The sequence below is a fragment of the Eschrichtius robustus genome, chromosome 9 (assembly GCF_028021215.1).
Source record: "Eschrichtius robustus isolate mEscRob2 chromosome 9, mEscRob2.pri, whole genome shotgun sequence".
Taxonomy (NCBI): Eukaryota; Metazoa; Chordata; class Mammalia; order Artiodactyla; family Eschrichtiidae; genus Eschrichtius; species Eschrichtius robustus.
Window position 1 is genome coordinate 104,723,695 of NC_090832.1, and position 21,427 is coordinate 104,745,121.

A 21,427-nucleotide genomic window follows, 5' to 3' on the forward strand; every position below is an offset into this window, starting at 1 on the left:
GAGGCAGGGTGACTTCAGGCAGGAGTTCCTGGAAGGAAGGGGAAGCCTAGTGTTTTTCTCAGTGCAGCTCAGACTAGGGAATGTGTGCGACTTCCACAGCAAGTTGGAACTTGCCCAAGCGGTGCTCGTGAACCTGTGCGAGTGCTGTGAAACCAAGATATCCCAAGAAAGAGTGCAGTGTGTTGCCCATGACTCAGCAGACACAGAGGACCTCCGAGGGACCTATGGGCCTCTTTGTTGCTCAGCAAGCCAACAGGGGTGTGGAGGTTCTCAGTGATCTTGGGACTAAAATGATGCTGCCCCGAGGGTCCTAGGAGTGCCGAACAGGCTACTTCCTTTAATATAAAGGAGAACAGCGACTAAGAGCTCAGGGAAAGAGCTGCATGCCTCCCTTTCTGCATGGCTACTCAGGGCCTTACCTCGAGGCAAGGACTGACGTTGAGATTCCTTATAGCTCTAGAGCATGGCAAGATGAGTCCCAGCCCTGGGTATGAAGCACACTGTGGAGCCAGAGAAAAGTCATTTTCTTCCCAGACCAATGCCTACAATAGCCAGGGGACTGTCCACAGCAGAGAATTTCAGGGAGCTTCACGCCAGCAAGAATGGAGGTTTCCAAATGGGAAACAAGGCTATTACCATCATACCCCCATTTCCGTGGGCACAGGCAGCATACACCTCTGTGGTTTCTAACAAGTCAAAAGAGACACAGAGTACACACTGGTTGCTTCCCTGAATCAACTTCTCGAGGCAGGGCGTTCTACCTCTAGTGAACGGCCTTGCCAAGGAAAGACCTAGCTAGGCCTCTGGGCCCTTGCCTATTCAAAAGCCTGCAGTGCTACAGGAGAAACTGTGCTTCCGTTGCAATAGGAACGCAGCCGTCTTTCTCCTGGAGGCAGGGTGACTTCAGGTAGGAGGTCCTGGATGGAAGGAGAAGCCTAGTGTTTTTCTCTGTGCAGCTCAGACTAGGGAATGAGTGTGACTTCCACGGCATGTTGGAACTTGCTAGAACGGTGCTCGTCAATCTGTGCGATTGCTGGCTAAATCCAGATGTCCCAATAAGAGTGCACTGTGTAGCCCTTCCCTCGGCATACACACTGTGAGTCGGAAAGCTCCTGGCCTGGATATTGCTTAGAATGGCCAGGTGAGACTGAGGGTACTCGGTGTTCTTGCAGGGAATAAGTTTACCGGACGAGGCACCTAGGTGTCCTAAAAAGCCTACTGGCGTTCAAATGCTGCAGGGCAGCGACTACGGCCTCATGGAAACTGCTACACGCCTCTGCTTTGTGCATAGCATTTCAGGGCCTTACCTCGAGGCAAGTTCTCACGTTGCTTGCCCTGTGAGCGACACAGCATGTTTGGATGCTGTATTTCTCCTTGAATAGGGTGACTTCAGGAACGAGGTCCTCGATCAATTCTAAGCAGAGTGCTTCCTCAGAGCAGCTCAGACGAGGGCAATGTCGAAGACTTCCAGGGCATGTTGGACTGCCTAGAAATGTGGTTCTGATGCTGTTCGAGGGTTCTGGAAATGGAGCTCTCCTGAAGTAACGTATAGTGTGTTGCCCGAGACTCGGCAGACACAGAGGGCCTCCGAGGGACGTATGGGACTCAGTGCTGCTCAGCAGGCCCACAGGGTTGTGGAGGGAGTCAGTGATCTTGGAAGCAAAAGGATGCTCACCCGAGAGACCTAGGAGTCCTGAAAAGGGTCCTTCCTTTCATATAAAGCAGAACCTCCACTAAGAGCTCATGGAAAGAGCTGCATGCCTCCCTTTCTGCAGGGCTACTCAGGCAGGGCCTTACCTCGAGGCAAGGACTCACGTGGAGATTCCCTTTGGCTCTAGAGCATGGCAAGGTGAGCCCCACCCCGGCCAGTGAAGCTCCGTGCGTAGCCGGAGAAAACTCATTTTCTTCCCACACCCCTGCCTACAGTGGTCACGGGGCGGCCAACAGCAGAGAATTTCAGGGAGCTTCACGACAGCAAGAATGGAGCTTTCCAAATGGAAAGCAAGGCTAGTACCATCATGCCCCCATTTCCATGGGCAGAGGCAGCATACATCTCTGTGGTTTCTAACAAGTCAAAAGAGACACAGACTACACACTGGTTGCTTCCCTCAATCCACTTCTCGAGGCAGGGTGTTCTGCGTCTAGTGAACGGCCTCACCAAGGAACGCCCTAGCCAAGCCTCTGGGCCCATGCCGCTTCAAAAGCCTGCAGTGCTACAGGAAAAACTGTGCTTTAGTTGCAATAGGAGCGCAAGCCGTCTTTCTCCTGGAGGCAGGGTGACTTCAGGTAGGAGGTCCTGGATGGAAGGAGATGCCTAGTGTTTTTCTCTGTGCAGCTCAGACTAGGGAATGAGTGCGACTTCCACGTCCTGTTGGAACTTGCTAGAACGTGGCTCTTGAACCTGTGCGAGTGCTGTGAATCAAGATATCCCAAGAAAGAGTGCAGGGTGTTGCCCATGACTCAGCAGACACAGAGGACCTCCGAGGGACCAATGGGCCTCGTTGTTGCTCAGCAGGCCTGCAGGGGTGTGGAGGTACTCAGAGATCCTGGAATCAAATGATGCTCACCCGAGGGGCCCAGGAGTCCTGAAAAGGGTACCTCCTTTAAAGTAAAGCAGAACAGCGACTAAGAGCTCGTGGAAAGCGCTCCATGCCTCCCTTTCTGCAGGGCTACTCAGGGCCTTACCTCGAGGCAAGGACTCACGTTGAGATTTCCTTGAGCTGTAGAGCATGGCATGATGAGTTCCACCCCGGCCACTGAAGCTCCGTGTGTAGCCAGAGAAAACTCATTTTCTTCCCAGACCCATGGCTACAGTGGGTCGAGGCCTGTCAACAGCAGAGAATTTCAGGGAGCTTCACGGCAGCAAGAATGGAGGTTTCCAAATAGAAAAGCAAGGCTAGTACCATCACGACCCCATTTCCATGTGCACAGGCAGCATACAAAACTCTGGTTTCTCACAAGACAAAAGAGACACAGCGTACCCACTAGTTCCTTCCCTGAATCAACTTCTCGAGGCGCGGGGTTCTGCATCTAGTGAACGGCCTCAACCAAGGAACGCCCGAGTTAGGCCTCGGGGCCGGTGCCTCTTCCAAAGCCTGCAGTGCTAGAGGAAAAACTCTGCTTTAGTTGCAATACGAACGCAAGCCGATTTTCTCCTGGAGGCAGGGTGACTTCAGGTAGGAGGTCCTGGAAGGAAGGCGAAGCCTAGTGTTTTCCTCAATGCAGCTCAGACTAGGGAATGTGTGCGATTTCCACAGCAAGGTGGAACTTGCCAAAACGGTGCTCGTCAACCTGTGCGAGTGCTGTTCAATCAAGATATCCTAAGAAAGACTGCAGTGTGTTGCCCATGACTCAGCAGACACCGAGGAACTCCGAGGGACATATGGGCCACGTTGTTGCTCAGCAGGCCTACAGGAGTGTGGAGGATCTCAGGGATCTTGGAACGAAAATGATGCTCACCCGAGGGGCCTAGGAGTGCTGAAAAGGGTACTTCCTTTAAAATAAAGCAGAACGGCGACTAAGAGCTCATGGAAAGAGCTTAATGCCTCCCTTTCTGTCTGGCTACTCAGGGCCTCACCTCGAGGCAAGGACTCACGTTGAGATTCCCTTTAGCTCTAGAGCATGGCAAGATGAGGCCCACCCCGGATAATGAAGCACCCTGTGTAGCCAGAGAAAACTCATTTTCTTCCCAGACCAATGCCTACAATAGCCAGGGTCCTGCCAACAGCAGAGAATTCAGGGAGCGTCAAGGCAGCATGAATGGAGCTTTCAAAATGGATAAGCAAGTCTACCACCAACATGCCCCCGTTTCCATAGGCACAAACAGCATACATCCCTGTGGTTTCACACAACTCAAAAGAGACACAGATTACACACTGGTTCCTTCCCTGAATCAAATTCTCGTGGCAGGGTGTTCTGCATCTAGTGAACTGCCTCAACCAAGGAACGCCCTAGCTAGGCCTCTGGGCTCGTGCCTATTCAAAAGCTTGCAGTGCTGTAGGAAAAACTGTGCTTTAGTTGCAATAGGAAGCAAGGCGTCTTTCTCCTGGAGGCAGGGTGACTTCAGGCAGGAGTTCCTGGAAGGAAGGGGAAGCCTAGTGTTTTTCTCAGTGCAGCTCAGACTAGGGAATGTGTGCGACTTCCACAGCAAGTTGGAACTTGCCCAAGCGGTGCTCGTGAACCTGTGCGAGTGCTGTGAAACCAAGATATCCCAAGAAAGAGTGCAGTGTGTTGCCCATGACTCAGCAGACACAGAGGACCTCTGAGGGACCTATGGGCCTCTTTGTTGCTCAGCAAGCCAACAGGGGTGTGGAGGTTCTCAGTGATCTTGGGACTAAAATGATGCTGCCCCGAGGGTCCTAGGAGTGCCGAACAGGCTACTTCCTTTAATATAAAGGAGAACAGCGACTAAGAGCTCAGGGAAAGAGCTGCATGCCTCCCTTTCTGCATGGCTACTCAGGGCCTTACCTCGAGGCAAGGACTGACGTTGAGATTCCTTATAGCTCTAGAGCATGGCAAGATGAGTCCCAGCCCTGGGTATGAAGCACACTGTGGAGCCAGAGAAAAGTCATTTTCTTCCCAGACCAATGCCTACAATAGCCAGGGGACTGTCCACAGCAGAGAATTTCAGGGAGCTTCACGCCAGCAAGAATGGAGGTTTCCAAATGGGAAACAAGGCTATTACCATCATACCCCCATTTCCGTGGGCACAGGCAGCATACACCTCTGTGGTTTCTAACAAGTCAAAAGAGACACAGAGTACACACTGGTTGCTTCCCTGAATCAACTTCTCGAGGCAGGGCGTTCTACCTCTAGTGAACGGCCTTGCCAAGGAAAGACCTAGCTAGGCCTCTGGGCCCTTGCCTATTCAAAAGCCTGCAGTGCTACAGGAGAAACTGTGCTTCCGTTGCAATAGGAACGCAGCCGTCTTTCTCCTGGAGGCAGGGTGACTTCAGGTAGGAGGTCCTGGATGGAAGGAGAAGCCTAGTGTTTTTCTCTGTGCAGCTCAGACTAGGGAATGAGTGTGACTTCCACGGCATGTTGGAACTTGCTAGAACGGTGCTCGTCAATCTGTGCGATTGCTGGCTAAATCCAGATGTCCCAATAAGAGTGCACTGTGTAGCCCTTCCCTCGGCATACACACTGTGAGTCGGAAAGCTCCTGGCCTGGATATTGCTTAGAATGGCCAGGTGAGACTGAGGGTACTCGGTGTTCTTGCAGGGAATAAGTTTACCGGACGAGGCACCTAGGTGTCCTAAAAAGCCTACTGGCGTTCAAATGCTGCAGGGCAGCGACTACGGCCTCATGGAAACTGCTACACGCCTCTGCTTTGTGCATAGCATTTCAGGGCCTTACCTCGAGGCAAGTTCTCACGTTGCTTGCCCTGTGAGCGACACAGCATGTTTGGATGCTGTATTTCTCCTTGAATAGGGTGACTTCAGGAACGAGGTCCTCGATCAATTCTAAGCAGAGTGCTTCCTCAGAGCAGCTCAGACGAGGGCAATGTCGAAGACTTCCAGGGCATGTTGGACTGCCTAGAAATGTGGTTCTGATGCTGTTCGAGGGTTCTGGAAATGGAGCTCTCCTGAAGTAACGTATAGTGTGTTGCCCGAGACTCGGCAGACACAGAGGGCCTCCGAGGGACGTATGGGACTCAGTGCTGCTCAGCAGGCCCACAGGGTTGTGGAGGGAGTCAGTGATCTTGGAAGCAAAAGGATGCTCACCCGAGAGACCTAGGAGTCCTGAAAAGGGTCCTTCCTTTCATATAAAGCAGAACCTCCACTAAGAGCTCATGGAAAGAGCTGCATGCCTCCCTTTCTGCAGGGCTACTCAGGCAGGGCCTTACCTCGAGGCAAGGACTCACGTGGAGATTCCCTTTGGCTCTAGAGCATGGCAAGGTGAGCCCCACCCCGGCCAGTGAAGCTCCGTGCGTAGCCGGAGAAAACTCATTTTCTTCCCACACCCCTGCCTACAGTGGTCACGGGGCGGCCAACAGCAGAGAATTTCAGGGAGCTTCACGACAGCAAGAATGGAGCTTTCCAAATGGAAAGCAAGGCTAGTACCATCATGCCCCCATTTCCATGGGCAGAGGCAGCATACATCTCTGTGGTTTCTAACAAGTCAAAAGAGACACAGACTACACACTGGTTGCTTCCCTCAATCCACTTCTCGAGGCAGGGTGTTCTGCGTCTAGTGAACGGCCTCACCAAGGAACGCCCTAGCCAAGCCTCTGGGCCCATGCCGCTTCAAAAGCCTGCAGTGCTACAGGAAAAACTGTGCTTTAGTTGCAATAGGAGCGCAAGCCGTCTTTCTCCTGGAGGCAGGGTGACTTCAGGTAGGAGGTCCTGGATGGAAGGAGATGCCTAGTGTTTTTCTCTGTGCAGCTCAGACTAGGGAATGAGTGCGACTTCCACGTCCTGTTGGAACTTGCTAGAACGTGGCTCTTGAACCTGTGCGAGTGCTGTGAATCAAGATATCCCAAGAAAGAGTGCAGGGTGTTGCCCATGACTCAGCAGACACAGAGGACCTCCGAGGGACCAATGGGCCTCGTTGTTGCTCAGCAGGCCTGCAGGGGTGTGGAGGTACTCAGAGATCCTGGAATCAAATGATGCTCACCCGAGGGGCCCAGGAGTCCTGAAAAGGGTACCTCCTTTAAAGTAAAGCAGAACAGCGACTAAGAGCTCGTGGAAAGCGCTCCATGCCTCCCTTTCTGCAGGGCTACTCAGGGCCTTACCTCGAGGCAAGGACTCACGTTGAGATTTCCTTGAGCTGTAGAGCATGGCATGATGAGTTCCACCCCGGCCACTGAAGCTCCGTGTGTAGCCAGAGAAAACTCATTTTCTTCCCAGACCCATGGCTACAGTGGGTCGAGGCCTGTCAACAGCAGAGAATTTCAGGGAGCTTCACGGCAGCAAGAATGGAGGTTTCCAAATAGAAAAGCAAGGCTAGTACCATCACGACCCCATTTCCATGTGCACAGGCAGCATACAAAACTCTGGTTTCTCACAAGACAAAAGAGACACAGCGTACCCACTAGTTCCTTCCCTGAATCAAATTCTCGAGGCGCGGGGTTCTGCATCTAGTGAACGGCCTCAACCAAGGAACGCCCTAGTTAGGCCACGGGGCCGGTGCGTCTTCCAAAGCCTGCAGTGCTAGAGGAAAAACTCTGCTTTAGTTGCAATACGAACGCAAGCCGATTTTCTCCTGGAGGCAGGGTGACTTCAGGTAGGAGGTCCTGGAAGGAAGGCGAAGCCTAGTGTTTTCCTCAATGCAGCTCAGACTAGGGAATGTGTGCGATTTCCACAGCAAGGTGGAACTTGCCAAAACGGTGCTCGTCAACCTGTGCGAGTGCTGTTCAATCAAGATATCCTAAGAAAGACTGCAGTGTGTTGCCCATGACTCAGCAGACACCGAGGAACTCCGAGGGACATATGGGCCACGTTGTTGCTCAGCAGGCCTACAGGAGTGTGGAGGATCTCAGGGATCTTGGAACGAAAATGATGCTCACCCGAGGGGCCTAGGAGTGCTGAAAAGGGTACTTCCTTTAAAATAAAGCAGAACGGCGACTAAGAGCTCATGGAAAGAGCTTAATGCCTCCCTTTCTGTCTGGCTACTCAGGGCCTCACCTCGAGGCAAGGACTCACGTTGAGATTCCCTTTAGCTCTAGAGCATGGCAAGATGAGGCCCACCCCGGATAATGAAGCACCCTGTGTAGCCAGAGAAAACTCATTTTCTTCCCAGACCAATGCCTACAATAGCCAGTGTCCTGCCAACAGCAGAGAATTCAGGGAGCGTCAAGGCAGCATGAATGGAGCTTTCAAAATGGATAAGCAAGTCTACCACCAACATGCCCCCGTTTCCATAGGCACAAACAGCATACATCCCTGTGGTTTCACACAACTCAAAAGAGACACAGATTACACACTGGTTCCTTCCCTGAATCAAATTCTCGTGGCAGGGTGTTCTGCATCTAGTGAACTGCCTCAACCAAGGAACGCCCTAGCTATGCCTCTGGGCTCGTGCCTATTCAAAAGCTTGCAGTGCTGTAGGAAAAACTGTGCTTTAGTTGCAATAGGAAGCAAGGCGTCTTTCTCCTGGAGGCAGGGTGACTTCAGGCAGGAGTTCCTGGAAGGAAGGGGAAGCCTAGTGTTTTTCTCAGTGCAGCTCAGACTAGGGAATGTGTGCGACTTCCACAGCAAGTTGGAACTTGCCCAAGCGGTGCTCGTGAACCTGTGCGAGTGCTGTGAAACCAAGATATCCCAAGAAAGAGTGCAGTGTGTTGCCCATGACTCAGCAGACACAGAGGACCTCTGAGGGACCTATGGGCCTCTTTGTTGCTCAGCAAGCCAACAGGGGTGTGGAGGTTCTCAGTGATCTTGGGACTAAAATGATGCTGCCCCGAGGGTCCTAGGAGTGCCGAACAGGCTACTTCCTTTAATATAAAGGAGAACAGCGACTAAGAGCTCAGGGAAAGAGCTGCATGCCTCCCTTTCTGCATGGCTACTCAGGGCCTTACCTCGAGGCAAGGACTGACGTGGAGATTCCTTATAGCTCTAGAGCATGGCAAGATGAGTCCCAGCCCTGGGTATGAAGCACACTGTGGAGCCAGAGAAAAGTCATTTTCTTCCCAGACCAATGCCTACAATAGCCAGGGGACTGTCCACAGCAGAGAATTTCAGGGAGCTTCACGCCAGCAAGAATGGAGGTTTCCAAATGGGAAACAAGGCTATTACCATCATACCCCCATTTCCGTGGGCACAGGCAGCATACACCTCTGTGGTTTCTAACAAGTCAAAAGAGACACAGAGTACACACTGGTTGCTTCCCTGAATCAACTTCTCGAGGCAGGGCGTTCTACCTCTAGTGAACGGCCTTGCCAAGGAAAGCCCTAGCTAGGCCTCTGGGCCCTTGCCTATTCAAAAGCCTGCAGTGCTACAGGAGAAACTGTGCTTCCGTTGCAATAGGAACGCAGCCGTCTTTCTCCTGGAGGCAGGGTGACTTCAGGTAGGAGGTCCTGGATGGAAGGAGAAGCCTAGTGTTTTTCTCTGTGCAGCTCAGACTAGGGAATGAGTGTGACTTCCACGGCATGTTGGAACTTGCTAGAACGGTGCTCGTCAATCTGTGCGATTGCTGGCTAAATCCAGATGTCCCAATAAGAGTGCACTGTGTAGCCCTTCCCTCGGCATACACACTGTGAGTCGGAAAGCTCCTGGCCTGGATATTGCTTAGAATGGCCAGGTGAGACTGAGGGTACTCGGTGTTCTTGCAGGGAATAAGTTTACCGGACGAGGCACCTAGGTGTCCTAAAAAGCCTACTGGCGTTCAAATGCTGCAGGGCAGCGACTACGGCCTCATGGAAACTGCTACACGCCTCTGCTTTGTGCATAGCATTTCAGGGCCTTACCTCGAGGCAAGTTCTCACGTTGCTTGCCCTGTGAGCGACACAGCATGTTTGGATGCTGTATTTCTCCTTGAATAGGGTGACTTCAGGAACGAGGTCCTCGATCAATTCTAAGCAGAGTGCTTCCTCAGAGCAGCTCAGACGAGGGCAATGTCGAAGACTTCCAGGGCATGTTGGACTGCCTAGAAATGTGGTTCTGATGCTGTTCGAGGGTTCTGGAAATGGAGCTCTCCTGAAGTAACGTATAGTGTGTTGCCCGAGACTCGGCAGACACAGAGGGCCTCCGAGGGACGTATGGGACTCAGTGCTGCTCAGCAGGCCCACAGGGTTGTGGAGGGAGTCAGTGATCTTGGAAGCAAAAGGATGCTCACCCGAGAGACCTAGGAGTCCTGAAAAGGGTCCTTCCTTTCATATAAAGCAGAACCTCCACTAAGAGCTCATGGAAAGAGCTGCATGCCTCCCTTTCTGCAGGGCTACTCAGGCAGGGCCTTACCTCGAGGCAAGGACTCACGTGGAGATTCCCTTTGGCTCTAGAGCATGGCAAGGTGAGCCCCACCCCGGCCAGTGAAGCTCCGTGCGTAGCCGGAGAAAACTCATTTTCTTCCCACACCCCTGCCTACAGTGGTCACGGGGCGGCCAACAGCAGAGAATTTCAGGGAGCTTCACGACAGCAAGAATGGAGCTTTCCAAATGGAAAGCAAGGCTAGTACCATCATGCCCCCATTTCCATGGGCAGAGGCAGCATACATCTCTGTGGTTTCTAACAAGTCAAAAGAGACACAGACTACACACTGGTTGCTTCCCTCAATCCACTTCTCGAGGCAGGGTGTTCTGCGTCTAGTGAACGGCCTCACCAAGGAACGCCCTAGCCAAGCCTCTGGGCCCATGCCGCTTCAAAAGCCTGCAGTGCTACAGGAAAAACTGTGCTTTAGTTGCAATAGGAGCGCAAGCCGTCTTTCTCCTGGAGGCAGGGTGACTTCAGGTAGGAGGTCCTGGATGGAAGGAGATGCCTAGTGTTTTTCTCTGTGCAGCTCAGACTAGGGAATGAGTGCGACTTCCACGTCCTGTTGGAACTTGCTAGAACGTGGCTCTTGAACCTGTGCGAGTGCTGTGAATCAAGATATCCCAAGAAAGAGTGCAGGGTGTTGCCCATGACTCAGCAGACACAGAGGACCTCCGAGGGACCAATGGGCCTCGTTGTTGCTCAGCAGGCCTGCAGGGGTGTGGAGGTACTCAGAGATCCTGGAATCAAATGATGCTCACCCGAGGGGCCCAGGAGTCCTGAAAAGGGTACCTCCTTTAAAGTAAAGCAGAACAGCGACTAAGAGCTCGTGGAAAGCGCTCCATGCCTCCCTTTCTGCAGGGCTACTCAGGGCCTTACCTCGAGGCAAGGACTCACGTTGAGATTTCCTTGAGCTGTAGAGCATGGCATGATGAGTTCCACCCCGGCCACTGAAGCTCCGTGTGTAGCCAGAGAAAACTCATTTTCTTCCCAGACCCATGGCTACAGTGGGTCGAGGCCTGTCAACAGCAGAGAATTTCAGGGAGCTTCACGGCAGCAAGAATGGAGGTTTCCAAATAGAAAAGCAAGGCTAGTACCATCACGACCCCATTTCCATGTGCACAGGCAGCATACAAAACTCTGGTTTCTCACAAGACAAAAGAGACACAGCGTACCCACTAGTTCCTTCCCTGAATCAACTTCTCGAGGCGCGGGGTTCTGCATCTAGTGAACGGCCTCAACCAAGGAACGCCCTAGTTAGGCCTCGGGGCCGGTGCCTCTTCCAAAGCCTGCAGTGCTAGAGGAAAAACTCTGCTTTAGTTGCAATACGAACGCAAGCCGATTTTCTCCTGGAGGCAGGGTGACTTCAGGTAGGAGGTCCTGGAAGGAAGGCGAAGCCTAGTGTTTTCCTCAATGCAGCTCAGACTAGGGAATGTGTGCGATTTCCACAGCAAGGTGGAACTTGCCAAAACGGTGCTCGTCAACCTGTGCGAGTGCTGTTCAATCAAGATATCCTAAGAAAGACTGCAGTGTGTTGCCCATGACTCAGCAGACACCGAGGAACTCCGAGGGACATATGGGCCACGTTGTTGCTCAGCAGGCCTACAGGAGTGTGGAGGATCTCAGGGATCTTGGAACGAAAATGATGCTCACCCGAGGGGCCTAGGAGTGCTGAAAAGGGTACTTCCTAAAAAATAAAGCAGAACGGCGACTAAGAGCTCATGGAAAGAGCTTAATGCCTCCCTTTCTGTCTGGCTACTCAGGGCCTCACCTCGAGGCAAGGACTCACGTTGAGATTCCCTTTAGCTCTAGAGCATGGCAAGATGAGTCCCACCCCGGATAATGAAGCACCCTGTGTAGCCAGAGAAAACTCATTTTCTTCCCAGACCCATGGCTACAGTGGGTCGAGGCCTGTCAACAGCAGAGAATTTCAGGGAGCTTCACGGCAGCAAGAATGGAGGTTTCCAAATAGAAAAGCAAGGCTAGTACCATCACGACCCCATTTCCATGTGCACAGGCAGCATACAAAACTCTGGTTTCTCACAAGACAAAAGAGACACAGCGTACCCACTAGTTCCTTCCCTGAATCAAATTCTCGAGGCGCGGGGTTCTGCATCTAGTGAACGGCCTCAACCAAGGAACGCCCTAGTTAGGCCTCGGGGCCGGTGCCTCTTCCAAAGCCTGCAGTGCTAGAGGAAAAACTCTGCTTTAGTTGCAATACGAACGCAAGCCGATTTTCTCCTGGAGGCAGGGTGACTTCAGGTAGGAGGTCCTGGAAGGAAGGCGAAGCCTAGTGTTTTCCTCAATGCAGCTCAGACTAGGGAATGTGTGCGATTTCCACAGCAAGGTGGAACTTGCCAAAACGGTGCTCGTCAACCTGTGCGAGTGCTGTTCAATCAAGATATCCTAAGAAAGACTGCAGTGTGTTGCCCATGACTCAGCAGACACCGAGGAACTCCGAGGGACATATGGGCCACGTTGTTGCTCAGCAGGCCTACAGGAGTGTGGAGGATCTCAGGGATCTTGGAACGAAAATGATGCTCACCCGAGGGGCCTAGGAGTGCTGAAAAGGGTACTTCCTTTAAAATAAAGCAGAACGGCGACTAAGAGCTCATGGAAAGAGCTTAATGCCTCCCTTTCTGTCTGGCTACTCAGGGCCTCACCTCGAGGCAAGGACTCACGTTGAGATTCCCTTTAGCTCTAGAGCATGGCAAGATGAGGCCCACCCCGGATAATGAAGCACCCTGTGTAGCCAGAGAAAACTCATTTTCTTCCCAGACCAATGCCTACAATAGCCAGGGTCCTGCCAACAGCAGAGAATTCAGGGAGCGTCAAGGCAGCATGAATGGAGCTTTCAAAATGGATAAGCAAGTCTACCACCAACATGCCCCCGTTTCCATAGGCACAAACAGCATACATCCCTGAGGTTTCACACAACTCAAAAGAGACACAGATTACACACTGGTTCCTTCCCTGAATCAAATTCTCGTGGCAGGGTGTTCTGCATCTAGTGAACGGCCTCAACCAAGGAACGCCCTAGTTAGGCCTCGGGGCCGGTGCCTCTTCCAAAGCCTGCAGTGCTAGAGGAAAAACTCTGCTTTAGTTGCAATACGAACGCAAGCCGATTTTCTCCTGGAGGCAGGGTGACTTCAGGTAGGAGGTCCTGGAAGGAAGGCGAAGCCTAGTGTTTTCCTCAATGCAGCTCAGACTAGGGAATGTGTGCGATTTCCACAGCAAGGTGGAACTTGCCAAAACGGTGCTCGTCAACCTGTGCGAGTGCTGTTCAATCAAGATATCCTAAGAAAGACTGCAGTGTGTTGCCCATGACTCAGCAGACACCGAGGAACTCCGAGGGACATATGGGCCACGTTGTTGCTCAGCAGGCCTACAGGAGTGTGGAGGATCTCAGGGATCTTGGAACGAAAATGATGCTCACCCGAGGGGCCTAGGAGTGCTGAAAAGGGTACTTCCTAAAAAATAAAGCAGAACGGCGACTAAGAGCTCATGGAAAGAGCTTAATGCCTCCCTTTCTGTCTGGCTACTCAGGGCCTCACCTCGAGGCAAGGACTCACGTTGAGATTCCCTTTAGCTCTAGAGCATGGCAAGATGAGGCCCACCCCGGATAATGAAGCACCCTGTGTAGCCAGAGAAAACTCATTTTCTTCCCAGACCAATGCCTACAATAGCCAGGGTCCTGCCAACAGCAGAGAATTCAGGGAGCTTCAAGGCAGCATGAATGGAGCTTTCAAAATGGATAAGCAAGTCTACCACCAACATGCCCCCGTTTCCATAGGCACAAACAGCATACATCCCTGTGGTTTCACACAACTCAAAAGAGACACAGATTACACACTGGTTCCTTCCCTGAATCAAATTCTCGTGGCAGGGTGTTCTGCATCTAGTGAACTGCCTCAACCAAGGAACGCCCTAGCTAGGCCTCTGGGCTCGTGCCTATTCAAAAGCTTGCAGTGCTGTAGGAAAAACTGTGCTTTAGTTGCAATAGGAAGCAAGGCGTCTTTCTCCTGGAGGCAGGGTGACTTCAGGCAGGAGTTCCTGGAAGGAAGGGGAAGCCTAGTGTTTTTCTCAGTGCAGCTCAGACTAGGGAATGTGTGCGACTTCCACAGCAAGTTGGAACTTGCCCAAGCGGTGCTCGTGAACCTGTGCGAGTGCTGTGAAACCAAGATATCCCAAGAAAGAGTGCAGTGTGTTGCCCATGACTCAGCAGACACAGAGGACCTCTGAGGGACCTATGGGCCTCTTTGTTGCTCAGCAAGCCAACAGGGGTGTGGAGGTTCTCAGTGATCTTGGGACTAAAATGATGCTGCCCCGAGGGTCCTAGGAGTGCCGAACAGGCTACTTCCTTTAATATAAAGGAGAACAGCGACTAAGAGCTCAGGGAAAGAGCTGCATGCCTCCCTTTCTGCATGGCTACTCAGGGCCTTACCTCGAGGCAAGGACTGACGTGGAGATTCCTTATAGCTCTAGAGCATGGCAAGATGAGTCCCAGCCCTGGGTATGAAGCACACTGTGGAGCCAGAGAAAAGTCATTTTCTTCCCAGACCAATGCCTACAATAGCCAGGGGACTGTCCACAGCAGAGAATTTCAGGGAGCTTCACGCCAGCAAGAATGGAGGTTTCCAAATGGGAAACAAGGCTATTACCATCATACCCCCATTTCCGTGGGCACAGGCAGCATACACCTCTGTGGTTTCTAACAAGTCAAAAGAGACACAGAGTACACACTGGTTGCTTCCCTGAATCAACTTCTCGAGGCAGGGCGTTCTACCTCTAGTGAACGGCCTTGCCAAGGAAAGACCTAGCTAGGCCTCTGGGCCCTTGCCTATTCAAAAGCCTGCAGTGCTACAGGAGAAACTGTGCTTCCGTTGCAATAGGAACGCAGCCGTCTTTCTCCTGGAGGCAGGGTGACTTCAGGTAGGAGGTCCTGGATGGAAGGAGAAGCCTAGTGTTTTTCTCTGTGCAGCTCAGACTAGGGAATGAGTGTGACTTCCACGGCATGTTGGAACTTGCTAGAACGGTGCTCGTCAATCTGTGCGATTGCTGGCTAAATCCAGATGTCCCAATAAGAGTGCACTGTGTAGCCCTTCCCTCGGCATACACACTGTGAGTCGGAAAGCTCCTGGCCTGGATATTGCTTAGAATGGCCAGGTGAGACTGAGGGTACTCGGTGTTCTTGCAGGGAATAAGTTTACCGGACGAGGCACCTAGGTGTCCTAAAAAGCCTACTGGCGTTCAAATGCTGCAGGGCAGCGACTACGGCCTCATGGAAACTGCTACACGCCTCTGCTTTGTGCATAGCATTTCAGGGCCTTACCTCGAGGCAAGTTCTCACGTTGCTTGCCCTGTGAGCGACACAGCATGTTTGGATGCTGTATTTCTCCTTGAATAGGGTGACTTCAGGAACGAGGTCCTCGATCAATTCTAAGCAGAGTGCTTCCTCAGAGCAGCTCAGACGAGGGCAATGTCGAAGACTTCCAGGGCATGTTGGACTGCCTAGAAATGTGGTTCTGATGCTGTTCGAGGGTTCTGGAAATGGAGCTCTCCTGAAGTAACGTATAGTGTGTTGCCCGAGACTCGGCAGACACAGAGGGCCTCCGAGGGACGTATGGGACTCAGTGCTGCTCAGCAGGCCCACAGGGTTGTGGAGGGAGTCAGTGATCTTGGAAGCAAAAGGATGCTCACCCGAGAGACCTAGGAGTCCTGAAAAGGGTCCTTCCTTTCATATAAAGCAGAACCTCCACTAAGAGCTCATGGAAAGAGCTGCATGCCTCCCTTTCTGCAGGGCTACTCAGGCAGGGCCTTACCTCGAGGCAAGGACTCACGTGGAGATTCCCTTTGGCTCTAGAGCATGGCAAGGTGAGCCCCACCCCGGCCAGTGAAGCTCCGTGCGTAGCCGGAGAAAACTCATTTTCTTCCCACACCCCTGCCTACAGTGGTCACGGGGCGGCCAACAGCAGAGAATTTCAGGGAGCTTCACGACAGCAAGAATGGAGCTTTCCAAATGGAAAGCAAGGCTAGTACCATCATGCCCCCATTTCCATGGGCAGAGGCAGCATACATCTCTGTGGTTTCTAACAAGTCAAAAGAGACACAGACTACACACTGGTTGCTTCCCTCAATCCACTTCTCGAGGCAGGGTGTTCTGCGTCTAGTGAACGGCCTCACCAAGGAACGCCCTAGCCAAGCCTCTGGGCCCATGCCGCTTCAAAAGCCTGCAGTGCTACAGGAAAAACTGTGCTTTAGTTGCAATAGGAGCGCAAGCCGTCTTTCTCCTGGAGGCAGGGTGACTTCAGGTAGGAGGTCCTGGATGGAAGGAGATGCCTAGTGTTTTTCTCTGTGCAGCTCAGACTAGGGAATGAGTGCGACTTCCACGTCCTGTTGGAACTTGCTAGAACGTGGCTCTTGAACCTGTGCGAGTGCTGTGAATCAAGATATCCCAAGAAAGAGTGCAGGGTGTTGCCCATGACTCAGCAGACACAGAGGACCTCCGAGGGACCAATGGGCCTCGTTGTTGCTCAGCAGGCCTGCAGGGGTGTGGAGGTACTCAGAGATCCTGGAATCAAATGATGCTCACCCGAGGGGCCCAGGAGTCCTGAAAAGGGTACCTCCTTTAAAGTAAAGCAGAACAGCGACTAAGAGCTCATGGAAAGAGCTTAATGCCTCCCTTTCTGTCTGGCTACTCAGGGCCTCACCTCGAGGCAAGGACTCACGTTGAGATTCCCTTTAGCTCTAGAGCATGGCAAGATGAGGCCCACCCCGGATAATGAAGCACCCTGTGTAGCCAGAGAAAACTCATTTTCTTCCCAGACCAATGCCTACAATAGCCAGGGTCCTGCCAACAGCAGAGAATTCAGGGAGCTTCAAGGCAGCATGAATGGAGCTTTCAAAATGGATAAGCAAGTCTACTACCAACATGCCCCCGTTTCCATAGGCACAAACAGCATACATCCCTGTGGTTTCACACAACTCAAAAGAGACACAGATTACACACTGGTTCCTTCCCTGAATCAAATTCTCGTGGCAGGGTGTTCTGCATCTAGTGAACTGCCTCAACCAAGGAACGCCCTAGCTAGGCCTCTGGGCTCGTGCCTATTCAAAAGCTTGCAGTGCTGTAGGAAAAACTGTGCTTTAGTTGCAATAGGAAGCAAGGCGTCTTTCTCCTGGAGGCAGGGTGACTTCAGGCAGGAGTTCCTGGAAGGAAGGGGAAGCCTAGTGTTTTTCTCAGTGCAGCTCAGACTAGGGAATGTGTGCGACTTCCACAGCAAGTTGGAACTTGCCCAAGCGGTGCTCGTGAACCTGTGCGAGTGCTGTGAAACCAAGATATCCCAAGAAAGAGTGCAGTGTGTTGCCCATGACTCAGCAGACACAGAGGACCTCTGAGGGACCTATGGGCCTCTTTGTTGCTCAGCAAGCCAACAGGGGTGTGGAGGTTCTCAGTGATCTTGGGACTAAAATGATGCTGCCCCGAGGGTCCTAGGAGTGCCGAACAGGCTACTTCCTTTAATATAAAGGAGAACAGTGACTAAGAGCTCAGGGAAAGAGCTGCATGCCTCCCTTTCTGCATGGCTACTCAGGGCCTTACCTCGAGGCAAGGACTGACGTGGAGATTCCTTATAGCTCTAGAGCATGGCAAGATGAGTCCCAGCCCTGGGTATGAAGCACACTGTGGAGCCAGAGAAAAGTCATTTTCTTCCCAGACCAATGCCTACAATAGCCAGGGGCCTGTCCACAGCAGAGAATTTCAGGGAGCTTCACGCCAGCAAGAATGGAGGTTTCCAAATGGGAAACAAGGCTATTACCATCATACCCCCATTTCCGTGGGCACAGGCAGCATACACCTCTGTGGTTTCTAACAAGTCAAAAGAGACACAGAGTACACACTGGTTGCTTCCCTGAATCAACTTCTCGAGGCAGGGCGTTCTACCTCTAGTGAACGGCCTTGCCAAGGAAAGCCCTAGCTAGGCCTCTGGGCCCTTGCCTATTCAAAAGCCTGCAGTGCTACAGGAGAAACTGTGCTTCCGTTGCAATAGGAACGCAGCCGTCTTTCTCCTGGAGGCAGGGTGACTTCAGGTAGGAGGTCCTGGATGGAAGGAGAAGCCGAGTGTTTTTCTCTGTGCAGCTCAGACTAGGGAATGAGTGTGACTTCCACGGCATGTTGGAACTTGCTAGAACGGTGCTCGTCAATCTGTGCGATTGCTGGCTAAATCCAGATGTCCCAATAAGAGTGCACTGTGTAGCCCTTCCCTCGGCATACACACTGTGAGTCGGAAAGCTCCTGGCCTGGATATTGCTTAGAATGGCCAGGTGAGACTGAGGGTACTCGGTGTTCTTGCAGGGAATAAGTTTACCGGACGAGGCACCTAGGTGTCCTAAAAAGCCTACTGGCGTTCAAATGCTGCAGGGCAGCGACTACGGCCTCATGGAAACTGCTACACGCCTCTGCTTTGTGCATAGCATTTCAGGGCCTTACCTCGAGGCAAGTTCTCACGTTGCTTGCCCTGTGAGCGACACAGCATGTTTGGATGCTGTATTTCTCCTTGAATAGGGTGACTTCAGGAACGAGGTCCTCGATCAATTCTAAGCAGAGTGCTTCCTCAGAGCAGCTCAGACGAGGGCAATGTCGAAGACTTCCAGGGCATGTTGGACTGCCTAGAAATGTGGTTCTGATGCTGTTCGAGGGTTCTGGAAATGGAGCTCTCCTGAAGTAACGTATAGTGTGTTGCCCGAGACTCGGCAGACACAGAGGGCCTCCGAGGGACGTATGGGACTCAGTGCTGCTCAGCAGGCCCACAGGGTTGTGGAGGGAGTCAGTGATCTTGGAAGCAAAAGGATGCTCACCCGAGAGACCTAGGAGTCCTGAAAAGGGTCCTTCCTTTCATATAAAGCAGAACCTCCACTAAGAGCTCATGGAAAGAGCTGCATGCCTCCCTTTCTGCAGGGCTACTCAGGCAGGGCCTTACCTCGAGGCAAGGACTCACGTGGAGATTCCCTTTGGCTCTAGAGCATGGCAAGGTGAGCCCCACCCCGGCCAGTGAAGCTCCGTGCGTAGCCGGAGAAAACTCATTTTCTTCCCACACCCCTGCCTACAGTGGTCACGGGGCGGCCAACAGCAGAGAATTTCAGGGAGCTTCACGACAGCAAGAATGGAGCTTTCCAAATGGAAAGCAAGGCTAGTACCATCATGCCCCCATTTCCATGGGCAGAGGCAGCATACATCTCTGTGGTTTCTAACAAGTCAAAAGAGACACAGACTACACACTGGTTGCTTCCCTCAATCCACTTCTCGAGGCAGGGTGTTCTGCGTCTAGTGAACGGCCTCACCAAGGAACGCCCTAGCCAAGCCTCTGGGCCCATGCCGCTTCAAAAGCCTGCAGTGCTACAGGAAAAACTGTGCTTTAGTTGCAATAGGAGCGCAAGCCGTCTTTCTCCTGGAGGCAGGGTGACTTCAGGTAGGAGGTCCTGGATGGAAGGAGATGCCTAGTGTTTTTCTCTGTGCAGCTCAGACTAGGGAATGAGTGCGACTTCCACGTCCTGTTGGAACTTGCTAGAACGTGGCTCTTGAACCTGTGCGAGTGCTGTGAATCAAGATATCCCAAGAAAGAGTGCAGGGTGTTGCCCATGACTCAGCAGACACAGAGGACCTCCGAGGGACCAATGGGCCTCGTTGTTGCTCAGCAGGCCTGCAGGGGTGTGGAGGTACTCAGAGATCCTGGAATCAAATGATGCTCACCCGAGGGGCCCAGGAGTCCTGAAAAGGGTACCTCCTTTAAAGTAAAGCAGAACAGCGACTAAGAGCTCGTGGAAAGCGCTCCATGCCTCCCTTTCTGCAGGGCTACTCAGGGCCTTACCTCGAGGCAAGGACTCACGTTGAGATTTCCTTGAGCTGTAGAGCATGGCATGATGAGTTCCACCCCGGCCACTGAAGCTCCGTGTGTAGCCAGAGAAAACTCATTTTCTTCCCAGACCCATGGCTACAGTGGGTCGAGGCCTGTCAACAGCAGAGAATTTCAGGGAGCTTCACGGCAGCAAGAATGGAGGTTTCCAAATAGAAAAGCAAGGCTAGTACCATCACGACCCCATTTCCATGTGCACAGGCAGCATACAAAACTCTGGTTTCTCACAAGACAAAAGAGACACAGCGTACCCACTAGTTCCTTCCCTGAATCAACTTCTCGAGGCGCGGGGTTCTGCATCTAGTGAACGGCCTCAACCAAGGAACGCCCGAGTTAGGCCTCGGGGCCGGTGCCTCTTCCAAAGCCTGCAGTGCTAGAGGAAAAACTCTGCTTTAGTTGCAATACGAACGCAAGCCGATTTTCTCCTGGAGGCAGGGTGACTTCAGGTAGGAGGTCCTGGAAGGAAGGCGAAGCCTAGTGTTTTCCTCAATGCAGCTCAGACTAGGGAATGTGTGCGATTTCCACAGCAAGGTGGAACTTGCCAAAACGGTGCTCGTCAACCTGTGCGAGTGCTGTTCAATCAAGATATCCTAAGAAAGACTGCAGTGTGTTGCCCATGACTCAGCAGACACCGAGGAACTCCGAGGGACATATGGGCCACGTTGTTGCTCAGCAGGCCTACAGGAGTGTGGAGGATCTCAGGGATCTTGGAACGAAAATGATGCTCACCCGAGGGGCCTAGGAGTGCTGAAAAGGGTACTTCCTTTAAAATAAAGCAGAACGGCGACTAAGAGCTCATGGAAAGAGCTTAATGCCTCCCTTTCTGTCTGGCTACTCAGGGCCTCACCTCGAGGCAAGGACTCACGTTGAGATTCCCTTTAGCTCTAGAGCATGGCAAGATGAGGCCCACCCCGGATAATGAAGCACCCTGTGTAGCCAGAGAAAACTCATTTTCTTCCCAGACCAATGCCTACAATAGCCAGGGTCCTGCCAACAGCAGAGAATTCAGGGAGCGTCAAGGCAGCATGAATGGAGCTTTCAAAATGGATAAGCAAGTCTACCACCAACATGCCCCCGTTTCCATAGGCACAAACAGCATACATCCCTGAGGTTTCACACAACTCAAAAGAGACACAGATTACACACTGGTTCCTTCCCTGAATCAAATTCTCGTGGCAGGGTGTTCTGCATCTAGTGAACGGCCTCAACCAAGGAACGCCCTAGTTAGGCCTCGGGGCCGGTGCCTCTTCCAAAGCCTGCAGTGCTAGAGGAAAAACTCTGCTTTAGTTGCAATACGAACGCAAGCCGATTTTCTCCTGGAGGCAGGGTGACTTCAGGTAGGAGGTCCTGGAAGGAAGGCGAAGCCTAGTGTTTTCCTCAATGCAGCTCAGACTAGGGAATGTGTGCGATTTCCACAGCAAGGTGGAACTTGCCAAAACGGTGCTCGTCAACCTGTGCGAGTGCTGTTCAATCAAGATATCCTAAGAAAGACTGCAGTGTGTTGCCCATGACTCAGCAGACACCGAGGAACTCCGAGGGACATATGGGCCACGTTGTTGCTCAGCAGGCCTACAGGAGTGTGGAGGATCTCAGGGATCTTGGAACGAAAATGAT